Source organism: Pyrus communis, chromosome 2 (genome assembly GCF_041283825.1).
Source record: "Pyrus communis isolate YQ-2024b chromosome 2, ASM4128382v1, whole genome shotgun sequence".
NCBI classification, from domain to species: domain Eukaryota; kingdom Viridiplantae; phylum Streptophyta; class Magnoliopsida; order Rosales; family Rosaceae; genus Pyrus; species Pyrus communis.
In genome coordinates this window covers 25,909,704-25,928,945 of record NC_142566.1, presented here as the reverse complement: position 1 = coordinate 25,928,945, position 19,242 = coordinate 25,909,704, and the positions used below count along the sequence as shown (strand labels likewise).

Sequence of the window (19,242 nt, the reverse complement as noted above, 5' to 3'; positions counted from 1 at the left end):
TCACGTCCGTTTGCTTTTTGCGATTTAGGGTTTGAAGTAGCTTTATCACCATGTCGGCTTTGACACTGCGTCGGAACATAGACTTCGGCAATGGCGGTGCTTTTCCGGAGATTCACATGCCTCAGAACCCTCTCGGCATGGGGAGGGATAAGATCTCAAAACCCGGGACGAAGATTCTTCCGGCTACGGTTGATGCGAATGGGGACATTGCGTATGACGTTCTTGTAAAGCAGTTCGAGAATTCGAAAAAAATTGTCTACTCCCAACACAAGGATCTCGTGCCAAAAATTTTGAAGGATGAGAAGATGGATGAGGATGAGAAGAATGAGGAGTTGCAAAAGGTGACTAGAGCGGAAACGAATGTGGCAATCGAGAAAACGCTGAACGTAATATTGAGCGCTGCGCAGCCGATTAATGTGCCCAAGCAATCGTCGGAGAAGTCAGCAACGTTTAATTCCAGCGCCAAGGAGAGGATGATAAAGATGGTGGAGAAGCCTGTGGATCCACTTGAGCTGCCAAAGTTCAAGCAAAAGCGTGTTCCTAGGCCTTCTGGTTCCCCGCCCGTGCCAGTCATGCATTCACCTCCCAGGCCTGTGAGTTCGAAGGACCAGGAGGAATGGACCAGGATTCCGCCATGTATTTCAAACTGGAAGAACCCAAAAGGGTATACAATTCCGTTGGACAAACGTCTTGTGGCTGATGGGAGAGGCCTTCATGATGTTCAGATTAATGATAATTTTGCAAAGCTCGCCGAGTCTTTGCATGTAACGGAGGAGAGAGGAAATTGAAGCAATAAATCAAGTTAAGCTAGAACTCAATAAAAAGGAGAAGGAAAAGAAAGAGAGGGAGTTGAGGGAATTAGCTCGGAAAGCTCGTTCTGAAAGAGCTGGAATGGATGCGGATGTGCCAAAGGAGACGACAGAGGAACGACAAGGGAGGTTGGAACGGAATAAGATTAGCGAGGAGAAGGATGGAGAGAGGAAAACGAAGAGAAGGTGGAGGCAAAAGATGGAGCAATGGGGAAGAAAAGTAAAACTACTAGAGATAAAGATCGAGATATTTGCGAGAAAGTTACCCTAAGCATGCCTAATGTTGGAGGAGCGGACGGTGGAGGAGGAGAGGTTATATATGATCATAGACTGTTCAACCAGGAAAAAGGAATGGATTCAGGGTTTGCCACAGATGATCAGTACAATGTTTACGACAAGGGCTTGGTTACGTCTCAGCATACAATTTCAACCCTATACAGGCCTATGAAAGATGCTGATAGCAAAATGTATAGCGGGGCTGATGAGCAGTTGGATAAGATTAGGAAGACGAAACGCTTCAAACCTGACAGAGGGTTTGGAGGAACTGAAGAGAGGGCAGCAGGACGAAGAGATGGACTGTTTGAGTTTGAGAGGGATGTTGCTGAAGACGCCGATCTATTTGGTCTGGACCAATTAATAACAAAGATGAAGAAGGGCAAGAAAGGCACAGACTAGGATGGAACATGAGGGACAATGAGAACAAGTGTTGGTGGGTTGTGGATGCGAAATATTGATCAAACGGGGCTCCAGCAGAAGAAGTCGTATCGGCTTTGAAGTGGGTGGCTAATTAGCTGTTCCGAATCTCTTTATTAATTGTCGTTGTTTTCATGGGCGTTTTTTTTTTCAGTAGGTCTTATCTAACTGCTATATATCTCAACCATGATTGTTTATCAACTAAAACCTTCTTATAACATATTTTGTCTATTTCAGATGGTGGATTCGTGATGCGAGAATTATACGCGCATAAATTAAACCCTCGTTTGACAATTGTAGTAGAATGGATAAGTGAGGGATCGTTCTAGACCGGGGATTAGGAGGGCTTACTAAAACCTTCTAAATTGACTTAAAAACATAAAAACTAAATTAAAACAGATTTAAGACACTTGGGAACAAGGAAAAATAAAAAAGGGGGTTTTAGTTTTGACGAAGTTGAAATAAACAAACAAAATGCAAAAATGGACAGATTGTAAACAAGTGTTGTGAAACAAGATGGTTGGTGAATTAGCTAGAGGTTCTTTCTCCACACATGATATTTATGCATATGAATCAATTTCCAGTTATTCCTTCATTGAATTATGAACGACAATGCCCCAAATTAACCGTGACATCACTAGTTAACCCTCAGATTTTCCTTATATTATTGGATTGGATGGCATCATTCGACAACCCAAAACATTCTCAAAAGTTCCCTACATGTCATCATAATAGAGATACAATCGAAGATCATTAAGAATAATGAAAACCATAAGCATTGACAAAGCATTTGCAACTATGACATCATGTTACTCATGCTAAGAATTAACTTAACGCGATCGTGACAAGCGACCTTCACTACTTTCAAGTATAAGTTAGTAACGATTATGTGAAACCTTCTTAAACTTTAGCCACATATTCATGCATGCTAATTAAGTGTCGACCCTCAATCAACAAACACAAATAAGTTAATCATCAAATAGTTAAGCCAATTGCATTCACAAATCAAGAGTTCATAACCGGAATTCATCAATTCATATCACATAAATAATCATGGTATTGAAATTACCCCTAGCCAAAAAGGGTTTAGTTCCTCATAACTTTGAAATCAAAGAAACACCTAAACATTCCAACAACTCAAACTTGAATTGTATGAACGTTTAGGCACTCTTCTCTTCCATTCCTCATATTACAAAACAAAGAGAATTGAATTTAAACATTGAAATCAAAGAAAACGCGTAAACATTCCAACAACTCAAACGTGAATTGTATGAACGTTTAGGCCCTCTTCTCTTCGTCTTCGTTGTAGCACAAGGACTAAGGGATGTTGTTGGTGTGTTGAATGGATTGGGGGATTATGGAAATGGAAGAAATGGAGGAGAAAGGGAAGGAAATGGTGCAGAAAATGGAGAGACTCACGGCTAGGGAGAAGATGGAAGTGTTTGTGGTATGTTGTGTATGAAAATGAGATGTCTTGAATGAATGAATGCAAGGGTTTTTATAGGGAGAGAAAGGGGTGAATGTGCATGTGAGTGAGATGTGTAGGTGCTGAAAATGCATGTGAATGCATGCTGGAAATGGGAATGAAGGCCACGACAAAGTAGGAATGTTGTGGTGCAATGATGATGTTTTGTAATGAATTGGTGGTGGAATTATGATGGGAATGCTAGATTGGAAAGCATGTGTTTGCTGAAATTGGATTAAAGAATGGGAATGCTAGGTTGGAGAAATGATTATGGATGCATTTGTTGAATGATTTGTGGTGCAATGATGAAGAGAAATTGCTAAAAATCTAAGGGGAAGGCACGGCAATGGTGGGGATTTATTTGGTGATGAGTGCATAGGCCACGGCATGGGTGAAGTTGTTGATGGTTTTTGCATGTGAATTAGAGGGGGAAGGTATGTGCAATGAGTGGTGTTTTGTGATGCATGTGAATATGCTAATAAATAATACATGTAGGGTTAGGAAATAAAATCATAACTTAAAGGGGAATGATTAAAGGGTGTTGAAAGGTTTGAAATGCATGTGTAATGGCTGAAATTGTAAGAGGAATGCATGTGGAAATGTTGGAATGTGAAGGAGTAATGCACGGCTTTGATGTGTTTTGGGTGTGTGTGTGTGAATGTGTGGCTTAATGATTAAGTGAATGAGTATGTGGATGCATGTGGATTAAAGGGGTGTGAGTGGTGATGTAATGATGAAATGAAATGGCTAGAAAGTGGCAAGGGAAATGCACGGCAAAGAAGAATGTTTGCTTGAAATGCATGTGAATGCATGTGAGTGCATATGTGTGTAAATGGGTGAAAATGTGGGTTAAAATGATGCATGGCTAGGAAATGTGAGTGAATGATGTGCATGTGTGTGAATGCATGTGGAATAAAGAAGAGTATGGAAGTGAATAAATCATAATATGGCTAGTTTAAAGGGCTAGGGTTTAAGTACATAGAATGGGCCTAAAATAGGTTGGTTTGCATGGCATAGAATGTTTGATTTGGGCTAGAGGTTTTCCATGGCTCAAAGGATTTGTTTGATTGGGCTAGGCCCTTTGTTTTATGTCCCCAAAGAGCATACAAGGCTTCAATTTCGTCCATCCTCTTTGCTCCATGATTAAGCTATCCAATCCAAGCCCAAAAGTGCCCCAAATAGCCTCAAAATGCACTTTCTTGCTCCCTAAGCCCTTAGAACCTGAAAACACACAAAAGAAGCATAAAGGACTAAAATAACTAAAGAAACATAACGTAAATGCACGAGAACAAGCCATTTAAGTCGCATGAATATGCTCCTATCAAATACCCCCATACTTAGCTTTTGCTAGTCCTCGAGCAAAACAGAAAAACAAAACAAAACAACAAAAGAACACGAAACTAGACAAAACGAACAAAACACCACCTACACCTTCCAACAATCGTCTCACGGATTTCCAATGCACATGACAAGTTAAAAATCATTATTCCCACAGATTTTTAGCCATCTTTACACTTAAGTACATTCTTACTCATAGTCACCACATATTATTTCACAATTAAGCATTTAAAACCATGTTTTGAATGTAGTAACATGCCTTAGAAAATTTGCTCAAATCCTTACAAGATATGCACTCGTTTTTCACACAGATTTTCTGACTACACTCCCTACACTAGGTATATGTGAGAAGATTGATGTAAACATGTAGACGAACACTCACATATGTTATAACAAGGAAAGCATTTTCTGGAATTATTAACATGTATATGATCTCATGAATGGAATGCTACTACTTAGAATGAGAACCAGTGATTCCATAAGCTCATATCAATTCCAAACTCCACATATTGAATATATAACATCAAGATAGAAGTTGAGGGTTGTAACGGGGCTAAGGGTAATGGTTTAACAAAGAAAGGTAAAGTGAAACAAAGGTAATAGAAAGCGAAGTAATGAAATTGACACTTAAACTCACTTTTAATGGCAGAAATCAACTTTTAAACACAAGGGAAGATTCATGCAACAACTAGGGTCAAATTCACTCTTTTGGACCCTAGTTTCAATAACCAATGCTTGTGAGATCATTCTCACTTATTTTTCAACTCTTTTTTTTTTTTTTTTTTTTTTTTTTCTCAACAATTTTTTCTTTATTTCATTCTTTGGCCGTGCCCTATTATCTTCCCCCACACTTATTTTCTGCAGTATATTGATCAAAAGGAGTTCATTCTAAGTCATACTTCACTATCCTTTAAGAACAAGGGGTTAACAAAGAAAATAAACTTGAAAAGGCTCAAAAGGGGTAATCCTACAATACATGTGAAAAGGGATAGGCTTTTTGGCTTTGGCTTGACTAACAACTTCATCTTATTGTATGTTATGCAATCAATATCATGCTTTGAATGAAACGGATATAAGTTCTAGCATTTAGTTCTATCATGATACAATTGCATTCTAAGTAGTAACCAAGCAAGGAATAATGAGATCATGCAACGACTTTAGAAAACAAGAAATCACAGATTATACTCTCCAAAGAACGTTATAGGTTCAAGTCTCTCAGGGTTGTAGCGTTTGTTTGAGTTCCTTCCTTCAAGCATGTTACAAAAACGAATTTTTCTTTTATGATTGCATGTGAAGTCATACATTATAACCATAACCAAGCATATACCAAGAGTAAATCAAACTTTCATCCATGTTTATAACTCTTTTTAACAGTCATGCAATTACAAACCAAATCCTCGTTATTGTGTTGGAAGGTACCCTAAGACACAAACACACAAAAACGACTCAAAACACTCTTTTTAGGCTTTTCAAAACAATTTTTTCAAATTTTTATGGTATTTTCGGAGTTATAAAAACAAAACATACTAAAACACTCTAAAACAACTTAAAAACACCTTAAAACAGTAAGGAACAACATTTGAAGTTATGGGCGATAAAATCCCACGAATTTGCATAAAATCCCACGAATTTGCATTAACAACATTAGTTACCCCCCCCACACTTAAATCAAACATTGTCCTCAATGTTTTAAGCTTAAAATCATACAAAGCATAAGTAAACACACAAAAAGTATTTAAACATACTAAACATGGCAGAATGTAAATAACAAAGAGAAGAGTTTAGAGACGCAAATCTGGTTGTGGAATGTAAATTCCATCTTCTCCTTGTTGATTTCATTGAGGCTTGATGTTGTTGATTCCACAGGGGTTCTCTTGAACTGGTTTCTACCCATCGTTGATTTTCCTTTGTGCTACTTCTTGAACTGGGCAGCAGGATGGTTCTTTTGGTCTCCCCCGGAGGTCTGAGCTTTCCCCTTTTATCTGTTTCTTTGTTCAATCTTTGCAAGAGTGGTCCCTTCTCTGGAAGTGTATCAACCGTTGAAGATGACTACTCGAGAGCAACGCTAGGTAAGCAATCAAGAATAAATTCCAGGCAGTCGGATCCAGATCGGAAGACTGACTCCAAGTGCCGGCTGATTGCTTCTTTCACTTTGCCATGCGAGTAAGAACAAGGACAAAGAAAAAGACAGGGAAAGAGCATGATATGAGATACTTTTGCTTTTGACCTTGATGATATGAGATACCTTTGCTTTTGAAGAAGCGGTGAATGAATCAGCACACTTCAATCCGCCATTTCCTCCTGGGTCATCTGTACTCCAGGCATCTGGTATCATCTTTGGGGAAGAAGAAAGAATTGAGTATTTTGAAAGGCTTTGCTGGGAGTGCACCCTCAGAGGTGAGGGAGAGTTGGGCATTTTCTTCAGGTTTTACCTTGCCAAAAACAAAATGAAGGTCGACATATATAGAGATAATAGCAAGTGGTGGTACTTTTTACCCTTGTCGACAAACGTTTTGATCCCGCAAATCCGTCTTTTTGAAATAGTGGCGCCTCTTCGATCTTTGAATACGTCTCTTCGATTTCTGAATGACACGTGGTAGTTGATGCGAGAATTACTTGACACTCAAATTAAACCCTCGTTTGACAATTGTAGTAGAATGGATAAGTGAGGGATCGTTCTAGACCGGGGATTAGGAGGGCTTGCTAAAACCTTCTAAATTGACTTAAAAACATAAAAACTAATTTAAAATACTCTTAACAAGACTACTATGACTCAGAATGGCTTTGAAAAACTCAAATTGTCTAAAACAATCAAATTGACTCAAATGGAAGCTAGAACTTGATTTAGATGAATTTGCATTTATTTATGACTCCAAAAGCTTAAAGATACAAAAATAAAACATAAACGAATGATTAAGACTTAACAAAATAGGGGGGGGAATTGTGGTTGGACGATATTAAATTAAAAAGACAGAATATAATTAAAGGCAAAATGTAAATATGAATAAAAATATGGATGATGGAATAGCCAAGGGGTTTTTCTCCACACATGTTACACTTGCATACAAAATTGATTCTCAGTTGGTCTTTCGATAAGTTGTGAAACTCAATGCTCCAAGTTAATTAGGTCCGCTTAAATTAACTTCCAGATTTCCCTAGATTCGTTGGATTGAATGGAATACGCATTACAACCAAATTATTCTTAATCAAAGTCCCTAACTATGGAATACGCATGATAGAGACATTCAACAAAGATCATTAAGTTCAACGGAAATCATAAACATTGACGAGGCATTCGTTACTATGGAATACGCATGAAACTTATGCCAAGAATTCGTTTAACGCGATTGTTTATAAGCAACCTCCACTACTTGTGAATATAAGTTCATAACGATTAGATGAAATTCACTTATATTCTAGCGTCATATTCATGCATGAAAATTAAGCGCGCATTCTTAATAAACATTCATAAATAAATTATCAATCAAACGGTTAAACAAATTGAATCCACAACTTATGAAATTCCAACGAAAGTTAATCAATTCATATTGCAAATATAAACATAGTTTTGAATCACCCCCTAGCTAAAGGGGGTTTAGTTCCTCATAAGTTTGAAATCAAAGAAACCCCTAAACATTCCAACAACTCAAACTTGAATTGTATGAACGTTTAGGCACTCTTCTCTTCCACTCTCATACGTACAAAACAAAGAGAATTAAATTTAAACTTTGAAATCAAAGAAACACCTAAACATTCCAACAACTCTAACTTGAATTGTATGAACGTTTAGGCACTCTTCTCTTCCTCGTTGTTGTAGCACAAGGTCTAAGGTGAGCTTTGGGGATTATGTGAAGTGTTTTGGAGGGATGGGAAGTGGTTGGAGATGGAAGAAAAGATGCAAAATGGAAAGAAACTCACGGCTAGGGAAGGAATGGAAGTGTTTGTGGTGTGTTGTGTATGAAATGAGATGCTAATTGAATGGGGAGTGAATGAATGAATGCTAGGGTATTTATAGGGGTGGTGGAGGGAACATATGGCTGTTTGTTTAAGCATTTGTGTGGAGGAATGATGGAAAAACAGCTAGGACACATGTGAAAACTGGAATTGCACAAGGGGAGCAAAGGGAACCCACGGCATGGATGGATTTGCATGTGTTTGGGAAGCTTCTTGCTCATTTTCTGGATGCAATGATGAAGAGTTTAATAATTAATGCATGTAGGTGGTTGAAATGATGAAGAATGAGTGGTGGATGTGTGAATGATTGAATGTGCATGTGGGTGAATGTGAAGGGAATGCATGTGAGGATGCTGGAAATGCAATGGAACTCACGGCACAAAGGTTCTTTGGTGATGAATGTGGTTGATTTAATGGAGGAACAAGTGCATGTGTTGAATTAGTGGTGCATGTGATTAAAGATGGAGAAGGTGGTGTAATGATGAAGTGGAATGGCTGAAAATGCAAGGGGGAGTGAAGGCCACGGCAAAGGTGTTTTGGTGCATGTGTTGGCTGTTTTGTTTGTTGGTTAAAGCTTGTGTTTGCATGTGAATGTTGTTTGTGTTTTAAAGAATGAATGGTGGTGTAATAATGAAGTGTGATGAGTGATAAGTGTATGATATGTTGAGTGATAAGATAAGTGGTTATTGATATGTGGTTATTGATATGTAGATGAATGAATGATATGATAAGTAATAAATATATGATATGTGGTGAGTGATAAGTGAATGGTTTGATAAGTGATAAATGAACTAGTTTAAAGGGCTAGGGTTTAAGTACATAGAATGGGCCTAAAATAGGTTGGTTTGTATGGCATAATGTGTTGTGTCTTCAAGTGCATACAAGGCCTTCAAATTCGTCCATCCTCTTGGCTCCATGGATAAGCTATCCAATCCATGCCCAAAAATGCTCCAAATGGCCTCAAAATGCACTTTCTTGCTCCCTAGGAGCTTAGAACCTGAAAACACACAAAAGAAGCATAAAGGACAAAAATAACGAGAGAAACATAACGTAAATGAACGAGAACAAGCCATTTAAGTCGCATGAATATGCTCCTATCAAATACCCCCACACTTAGCTTTTGCTAGTCCTCGAGCAAAACAGAATAAAAACAAATAAACAAAACGACACTAAACACGTAAAACACAACCTAAACCTTCCAACAACCGTCTTAGGGATTTCCAATGCACATGACAAGTTAAAAATCATCATTCTCACAGATTTTAGTCATCTTCACACTTAAGTACATTCTTAATCATAGTCACCACATACTATTTCACAATTAAGCATTTAAAACCATGTTTTGAATGTAGTAACATGCCTTAGAGAATTTGCTCAAATCCTTACAAGATATGCACTCGATTTTCACTCAGAATTTCTAACTACACACCCTAATCTAGTCATATGTGAGAAGATTGATGTAACATGAAAACGAACATTCACATATAAGTATTACAAAGAACGCAAATTCTGGAGTTAATAATCAAGTTTAGATATGAACTCATGAATGGAATGCTACTACTTAGACGCGAGAACCAGTGACACCATAAGCTCATACCAAGTTCAAACTCCACAAATTGAAATACACAACACTCAAGATAGAAGTCAAGGGTTGTAACGGGGCTTGGGGTATGTGGATAACAAAGAAGGGATATGGAAAACAAAGGTTCTTAAAGAAATAGTGAGCAAAGCATTTGAATCAACTTAGAATTCACTTTTGAATGAAAACTCAACTTTTGAACAAAAAGGGAGAATTTAGACAATTTACGCCCAGAATTGGTGTTTTGGAACCTTTCTTCAATCACTTATTCTTTTCTCCTTTTTTTTTTTTTTTTTTTTTTTTTTTTTTTTTTTTTTTTTTTTTTTGAATCTCAAAACAAAAACACTTAAACATTCTCTCCCCCACACTTATTTTCTTTCATAATGTAACTCAAAAGGAATTCAATTAAGTCATGCTCACTATCTTTTAAGAACAAGGGTAAGGACGGTCATATTCTAGGTTAGGTGAAGATAAAGTGGGTTAACAAAGAACATGGGTTAACATGGCTCAACGGGGGTAAAACTTACAACATATACGAAATATGGGAAGCGAGGCTATTTGGCTATGGTGGCAACTACACAACTTCATCTTGATATATGTTATGCAAATCAATAACATGCTTTGAATGAAATGGGCATGAGTTCTAGCATTTGGAACTATATGATGAAACGCCTTCTAAGCAGTAACCAAGCAAAGAATAATGAGATCATGCAACGATTTTAGAAAACAAGAAATCACAGATTATACTCTCCAAAGAACGTTATAGGCTCAAGTCTCTCAGGGTTGTAGCATTTGTTTGAGTTCCTTCCTTCAGGCATGTTACAAAAACTAAATTTTCTTTTATGATTGCATGTGAAGTCATACATTATAACCATAACCAAGCATATACCAAGAGTAAATCAAACTTTTCTCTATGTTTATAACTCTTTTTAACAGTCATGCAATTACAAACCAAATCCTTATCATTGTGTTGGAAGGTATCCTAAGACACAAACACACACACAAAAACAACTCTTTTTGGGTTTTTCAAAACAATTTTTCAAATTTTTATGGGATTTTCGAATTTTTAAGACAAAACACACTAAAACAGTTTTTAAAACAGTGAGAAACAACATGTGAAGTGATAGGTGATAAAATCCAACGAATTTGTATCAAATATACTTAGTTACCCCCCCACACTTAAATCAAACATTGTCCTCAATGTTTTAAGCATAGATTCACACAAAGCATAAGTAAATACACAAAAAGCACTTAAACATACTAAACATGGCATAATATAATTAACAAAGAGAAGAGTTTAGGGACGCAAATCTGGTTATGGAGTGTAAATTCCATCTTCTCTTTGTTGATTGCAATGAGGCTTGATCTTGATGATTCCACAGGTTTACTCTCGAACTGGTTTCCGCCCATCGTTGATTTTCCTTTGTGCTACTTCTTGAACTGGGCAGCATGATGGTTCTTTTGGTCTTCCCCGAAGGTCTGAGCTTTCCCCCTTTATCTGTTTCTTTGTTCAATCTTTGCAGGAGTGGTCCCTTCTCTGGAAGTGTATCAACCGTTGAAGATGACTACTCGAGAGCAACGCTAGGTAAGCAATCAGGAATAGGTTCCAGGCAGTTGGCTCCAGATCGGAAGACTGACTCCAAGTGCCGGCTGATTGCTTCTTTCACTTTGCCATGCGAGTAAGAACAAGGACAAAGAAAAAGACAGGGAAAGAGCATGATATGAGATACTTTTGCTTTTGACCTTTATGATATGAGATACCTTTGCTTTTGAAGAAGCGGTGCATGAATCAGCACATGCATTTCCTCCTGGGTCATCTTTACTCCAGGCGTCTGGTATCATCTTTGGGGAAGAAGAAAATTTTGAGTAATTCAAAAGGCTTTGCTGGGAGTGCGCCCTCAGAGGTGAGAGAGAGTTGGTGGGCATTTTCTTCAAGTCTGCCTTGCCATAAGAGATGAAGGTCGACAAATATAGGGATTTTCTGAATAGAAAGTGGTGGTACTGCTCTTTTACCCTTTGTCGACAGACGTCTCTTCGATTTCTGAACGAACGGCTCTTCGATTTCTGCATGGCAAAAGTAGTCACGGGTGCGGCTCTTTTGACAAAGCTGCACGCGTTTTCTGAAAAGCAGAGAAAGCGTCGCCGAACTTTGCGCTTGTCGGCTAAAGACGTGTAATTGAGATGATGGCCTCCACGTGTTATCAGCTTTGTCAGATATCTTTTGACAAAGCTGAGCGCGTTTTCTGAAAAGCCGCGAATGCGTCGTCGAAATTTGCGGAGGAAAATCCGGATCTCTGAATCGGTGGACGCGTCGCCATGGCTTTTTATGGAGCTATCGATCACCCCAACAAATACACTCTGAAGAAATCCCATTTTTGAAAAATCGACTCCGGCCCTTTGAGAATTAATTCCATCCACCCCTTGAACACTTTTGAAAAATGGCAAACTCATCGAACCTTAGCTTGGAATTGAGCCTTAGCAGTGATACGGGCGCGCCGCGTCAAGGTAACGTATGGCGCCCTTCTTTCTTTTCTTCTAACGGTCCTCTCACAGGTGAAGACTCCGTGATGCAGGACGCCACAACAGCTACAATAGTAGCTAAGAACCTCCTCACTCCAAAAGATAGTAGGCTGCTGTCAGGACGGTCCGATGAGTTGGTCGTTCAAGAGTCCCTCGCACTTAGTGTTCAGTGTGCGAGCTCTGTGTCCAATATGGGCCAACGCCTGCTTGCCCGCTCCCGTCAGGTGGAATCATTGATGGCAGAGGTGGAAAGTCTCAAGCAAGAGATCAAGCAGCTGAAGTATGAGAATAGAAGTTTGCATGTGCTTGCAAACAACTATTCAACGGGCATGAAGAGGAAGCTTGATGAGCTGCAAGAATCCAATGTTCGAATGCAAAGTGACCGTCAAAGTGACCGTCAAAGGCTTTCGGCTTACTTCCAGAGGCACATTTTTCCTGGCTCGTCCAGCGTTTGGCCAAGTATTGGGGCCTGGAATGCTCCCGCTCCGATGCCTTCCGCTCCGATGCCTTCTGCTCCGATGTCTTCTGCTCCGATGCCTCCTGCTCCGAGAGTTTTGCCCAGTAGTGGGGCTTCAAGTAAACGCCCTTTGTGAAGGCTCCATCTTTCTTTGTTTAGCAGTGCCTATCAATAAACAAAACATTTTCTTAATGTTACAATCATAGACTCACAGAATTAATAAACAAACAAACAATAACAACTAGGGATTTATTTATTTTTTTTTTTAAAATTTTCGGAGTTTTATACCAAGACACTATAAAACACACTAAAACACTCTAAAAATGCTTAAAACAGCAAGAAACAACATTCTAAGTGATAGGTGAATAAATCCCACGAAATTCATGCAAATACAAATTGTTTACCCCCCCACACTTAAATCAAACTTTGTCCTCAATGTTTTAAGCAGAAAGTCACAACAGAGCAAGCAAATAAACAAATACGAGAAAGAAAGCAAAGTAAAGGCCGTAAAGAAAAAGAAAGGAATAAAAATAAGTCTCTTAAAGGGGTTTCCAAGTTCTTCTCTATTCGGATGCATGGGTTGCCTCCCACTAAGCGCTTTCTTTTACGTCTTGCAGCCGGACGGTACCTCCGTTTAAGCTTGACTAGGTTCCACGGCATGGAGGGGTACCTCCTCCACAACATGCTCCTCAAATGTCTCGTAATAGGGCTTCAATCGATGCCCATTCACTTTGAATTCTTGCTGCGTCCTTGAACTTTTGATTTGCACTGCACCATGAGGGAAAACATTAGTAACAACAAACGGGCCAATCCATTTGGAACGCAACTTACCAGGAAACAAACGTAGGCGAGAGTTAAAAAGTAACACTTTCTGCCCAACTGTGAAGGTCTTGGTTCGAATCATTTTATCATGGAATGCTTTGGTCTTGGCTTTGTACATCCGGGCATTCTCATAGGCTTCATTCCGAATCTCCTCAAGTTCATTCAATTGGAGCTTCCTATGAACTCCCGCTGCATCTATGTCCATGTTGAAAATCTTCACGGCCCAATGTGCCTTGTGCTCTAACTCTACAGGCAAATGACATGGCTTACCATAGACGAGCCGAAAAGGTGACATCCCAATGGGTGTTTTGTATGCCGTACGATATGCCCACAGTGCATCATCTAAACGTAAGCTCCAATCCCTCCTTGTTGGTCCAACGGTCTTCTCCAAAATTTGTTTGATTTCTCGGTTAGACACCTCGGCTTGGCCATTTGTTTGAGGATGGTAAGGTGTGGAGACCTTATGGTTGACATGGTACTTTCTTAGCAACGCCTCAATGGTCCGATTGCAAAAGTGAGACCCTCCATCGCTTATGATTACTCTCGGCATTCCAAACCTAGCAAAAATGTTAGTTTTTACGAAATCTGCAACCACCTTAGAATCGTTAGTACGGGTGGCTTTTGCTTCCACCCATTTAGAAACATAATCAACGGCTAACAAGATATAAGTGAAACCATAAGATGGAGGGAAAGGGCCCATGAAATCAATGCCCCAAACATCAAAAATTTCAACATTAAAGACAGGGGTTTGCGGCATTTGGTCCTTGGTACCTATGTTACCCATTCGTTGGCAACGATCACAAGACATACAAAAGGTTCTAGCATCCCTAAATATAGTCGGCCAATAAAAACCACACTCTAGAACCTTAAGGGCAGTGCGTTGTGTGCCAAAATGACCACCACATGCATATGTGTGACAAAAGCTTAGAATTGAGTGAAATTCAGAATCATGCACACATCTACGTACAATTTGATCTGAGCAATACTTCCACAAATAAGGGTCATCCCAAACATAGAAACGTGCATCATTTTTAAGCTTATCACGTTGGTGCTTGTTTAGTTCATTGGGAATTTGTTTAGCCACCAAGTAATTCACTAAATCTGCATACCATGGTTCACTTACCTCAATGGATAGCAGCTGCTCATCGGGAAAAGTTTCAGGGATAGGTACGGCATGTTCATGCTCCTCGTGGATCATTCGGCTTAAATGGTCAGCCACTACATTCTCACTTCCTTTCTTATCCCGGATTTCAATATCAAATTCTTGAAGAAGAAGAATCCAACGGATAAGCCTCGGCTTTGCTTCCTTTTTCGTGAGCAAGTACCTCAAAGCTGCATGATCAGAATAAACGATTACTTTAGTACCAATTAAATATGAACGGAATTTATCTAAAGCAAAAACCACAGCTAGAAGTTCTTTTTCCGTCGTGGAGTAGTTCAATTGGGCATCATTGAGAGTCCGAGAGGCATAGTATATGACATGCGGCCGCTTGTCTCTTCTTTGTCCTAGAACAGCTCCTAATGCATAGTCGGATGCATCGCACATGAGCTCGAACGGAAGGCTCCAATCTGGAGGTACAATAATGGGGGCCGAGACTAGCTTCTCCTTGAGTTGGTTAAATGCCGAATTACACTCTTCATCAAACTTGAATGGCACATCTTTTTGAAGCAATCGGCAAAGAGGGTTGGACATCTTGGAGAAGTCCTTGATAAAACGCCTATAGAACCCTGCATGGCCAAGAAACGAACGTACCTCTCTAACCGAAGTAGGAGAGGGTAAGTGACGTACAAGGTCTATTTTCGATTTATCTACTTCAATTCCTTTTTCTGAAACAATATGTCCTAAAACTATACCTTGTTTCACCATAAAGTGACATTTCTCCCAATTCAAGACAAGGCTAGTTTCGACACATCGTTTCAAAATTAAGGTTAGATTATCCAAGCAATTATCAAATGAACTCCCAAACACACTGAAATCATCCATGAAAACCTCAATGATCTTTTCAACAAAATCGGAAAATATACTTACCATACACCTTTGGAAAGTGGCCGGTGCGTTGCATAAGCCAAATGGCATGCGACGATAAGCAAATGTTCCAAAGGGACATGTGAATGTGGTATTCTCTTGATCATCCGGGGCTATCACAATTTGGTTATATCCAGAGTATCCATCAAGAAAACAGTAAAAGGCATGACCGGCTAACCTTTCGAGCATCTGGTCGATGAATGGCAAAGGAAAGTGATCTTTCCTAGTCATGGCATTTAGCTTCCGGTAATCGATACATACTCGCCATCCAGTCTGAATGCGTGTAGGCACGAGCTCATTCTCATCATTCTTGATAACAGTTACTCCGGACTTCTTGGGAACGACTTGAACTGGAGAGACCCAACGGCTATCGGAGATAGGGTAGATCACTCCGCAATCCAAAAGCTTGATTATTTCCTTCTTCACCACTTCCATCATCAGAGGGTTGAGACGGCGTTGAGCCTCTCGGGATGGCTTAGTCCCCTCCTCAAGAAGTATACGGTGCATGCATGTGGTAGGGCTTATTCCTTTAATGTCGGCCAAAGTCCACCCTATGGCCGTTTTGTGCTCTCGCAGCACCCTCACAAGCTTCTCCTCCTCCATTGCCGTGAGACTTGATGAAATGATGACGGGCAATGTTTCGCCTTCTCCCAAAAACACATACTTCAAATGGTCCGGCAACGGCTTAAGTTCAAGCGATGGTGCCTGAACAACAGAAGGTAGCATCTTAGTGGAAACCGAATTTGAAAGTGAGAGTGGAACCTTACCATATTGTTGTGGCAATGACTCAAGGGCTGCCACAACCTCAATTATTTCTTCACTAGAACCCATGGCAAAGAATTCCTCCTTCTTGTCGTGGCCTTGCATTGGCCCAAATCCTTCATTTTTGCGCTCTATGGCCTTAGTGATGGTTGTTTCCAGGGCGTCCTCGTTCAATTCTTCAAGGTATACCTGCGCCAAAGAATCGATAACATCAATGGAAAAACAAGAATGGTCATCAACGGGATATCTCATAGTTTCAGAAATATTAAAATCAATCACTTCCCCATCGAATTCCATTGTCAAGGTGCCTTTGTATACATCAATCTTCATTCGGGCCGTCTTCATGAATGGCCTACCAAGGAGAATCGGCAAAGATGTAGAATGGGCTGAATCCTCCATGTCTAGGACGTAGAAATCAGCCGGAAAAATTAAATGGTTCACCTGCACAAGCACATCTTCCAAAACTCCTTTTGGATACGCGTTAGAACGATCGGCCAATTGTATAATTACACCATCTTGTTTTAATTCACCCAAATTCATAGATGCATAAATAGAATAAGGCATGACATTTATGGATGCACCTAAATCAAGCATGGCATGTTCAAAACGATTATGTCCAATCACACAAGGAATTGTGAAACTACTGGGGTCTTTGCACTTGGTAGGCAGTTTACGTTGCAAAACAGCGGACACATTCTCGCTTACCTTCACTACCTCTTTGTTTGCCCTTCTTCTCTTTGTATTGCATAGGTCCTTGAGGAATTTAGCATACTTTGGAACCTGTTTGATTGCATCGAGAAGCGGTATGTTCACTTGCACCTTCCGGAACGTTTCAAGAATGTCCTTCTCGCTTTCTTCCTTTTTTTCTTGCATGAACCTGTGAGGAAAAGGTACATTGGGCAGATTAGGACGTGAAGTACATGAATTTGAACTTAAATTACCTGATTTGGCCGAGTTAGGGTGATCTGCCTCAGGTTGTGTCATCTCTTCATCTACTTTCTGGGTAGATTTGGGATTGTTTGGCTCGGTCCCAACTTCTTTTCCACCCCTTAGGGTGATGGCCTTGGCGGATTCGAATCCTCCCTTTGGATTGACTGTGGTTGAGCTAGGAAGCTTTCCTTGTTCTCTAATCTGTCCAAGGAACTCAGAAATCTGCCCTATTTGTTTCTTCATATCCATCATCTCCTTCTCGTTATTTTCTATCCGGTTGTTTTGATTTTGCAACCCCTGTGAAATAGAGGTTAGTAATTGCATAGCTTGATTACTTTCCAAAGACGTACCTGAATGAGATGATGCCGAAGGTTGTTGGGATTGTTGGGGTGCATACGGCTTGGAATAAAAACCAGGGGGGTTTGGCCTAAATCCTCCTTGTTGGGCAGTTTGTTGTGGCTCCCTCCATTTGAAGTTTGGATGGTCCCTCCATCCGGCATTGTAAGTGTTCGAGTATGGGTTGTTTTGATTTTGTCCTTGGAAACCAATTGCATTGGCAGATTCCCACCCACCATTCTCGATTAATTGAGGGCACTTGTCGGATGGATGCCCTTGAATTGAGCATACGCCACAAACTTGGTGTTCTTGTGCTTTTGGACCAATCACAACCTGAGAAACAAGAGAAGTAAGATTAGCAAGCTGTGATTGAATTTCAGAAATAACACTCACCTCATTTACACTTTGTTGCCGTGGGGCTTCCCTTTGGCCCACTCCTTCATATTGTTGAGCGTTGAGCGCTCGGTTGGCTATGAGCATCTTGGCATCCCTTGGTGTTTTGTCCACCAATGCTCCTCCCGCTGATGCATCAAGCATTTGACGTTCGATAGGAAGAAGGCCCTCATAGAAGTATTGAAGGAGAAGTTCCTCCTTCATTTGATGTTGAGGACATGAAGCTACAAGGCCTTTGAAGCGCTCATAATAAGCCGGGAATGTCTCACCATGGTTCTGTTGAATACCACTAATTTTCTTCCGTAGGAGAATCACTCTCGAAGTAGGGAAGAATTTTTCCAAGAAAGCACGCTTCATACTCTCCCACGAAGTCACAGTTCCCGGGGCTAGTTCATAGAGCCAATCTTTGGCCTTGTCCATAAGTGAAAATGGAAAGGCCTTCATCTTCAGTATACTCCCATCCACATTGACGGGGGTCATGCTCGAACAAACCACCTCGAACTCCTTCAAGTGTTTGTTGGGGTCTTCCATAGACAAGCCATGGAATTTCGGAATATGGTGTAACAAACTGGATTTGAGTTCAAATTCGTCAGTCTTCCCCTCTGCAGCCGTGGGGTATTGGATACAAAGAGGCAATGCATTATCCAAACCCGAGGCCGAAAGCTCCTTGATGGTTCTATTATCTGCTGCCATGGCTTGTTCTTCTTCAAAAATCTGATCCGTGGGCTTTTCTTCTACACCGACTTCGTCTTCTTCAAGCCTAGGTTGTGGTGGATCTTGTTGACTCCTCGTTCTCCTCAAAGTGCGTTCAAAATCACCGTCAAAGTCGGAGATGTTCTCTATAATAGGCCGAGAGCGACGAGTCATACACAGTACCTAAAAAAAACAAGGAAACAAACAAACTAAGAATCTGAAATAAGAATGCACGAAAAACTAAAAAAAAAAAAAAAAAAAAAAAATATATATATATATATATATATATATAAAAATAAAGACAAAGGATTAGCAAAGTTGCTAATCCCCGGCAACGGCGCCAAAATTTGATGCGAGAATTACTTGACACTCAAATTAAACCCTCGTTTGACAATTGTAGTAGAATGGATAAGTGAGGGATCGTTCTAGACCGGGGATTAGGAGGGCTTGCTAAAACCTTCTAAA

General features: G+C 40.0%; 1 pseudogene; it reads left to right on the top strand.

The window, feature by feature from the left end:
* Nucleotides 1–50: 50 nt before the first annotated feature.
* LOC137746591 (SNW/SKI-interacting protein pseudogene) lies at nucleotides 51–1,484 on the top strand (annotated as a pseudogene).
* The last annotated feature ends 17,758 nt before the right edge of the window (nucleotides 1,485–19,242 follow it).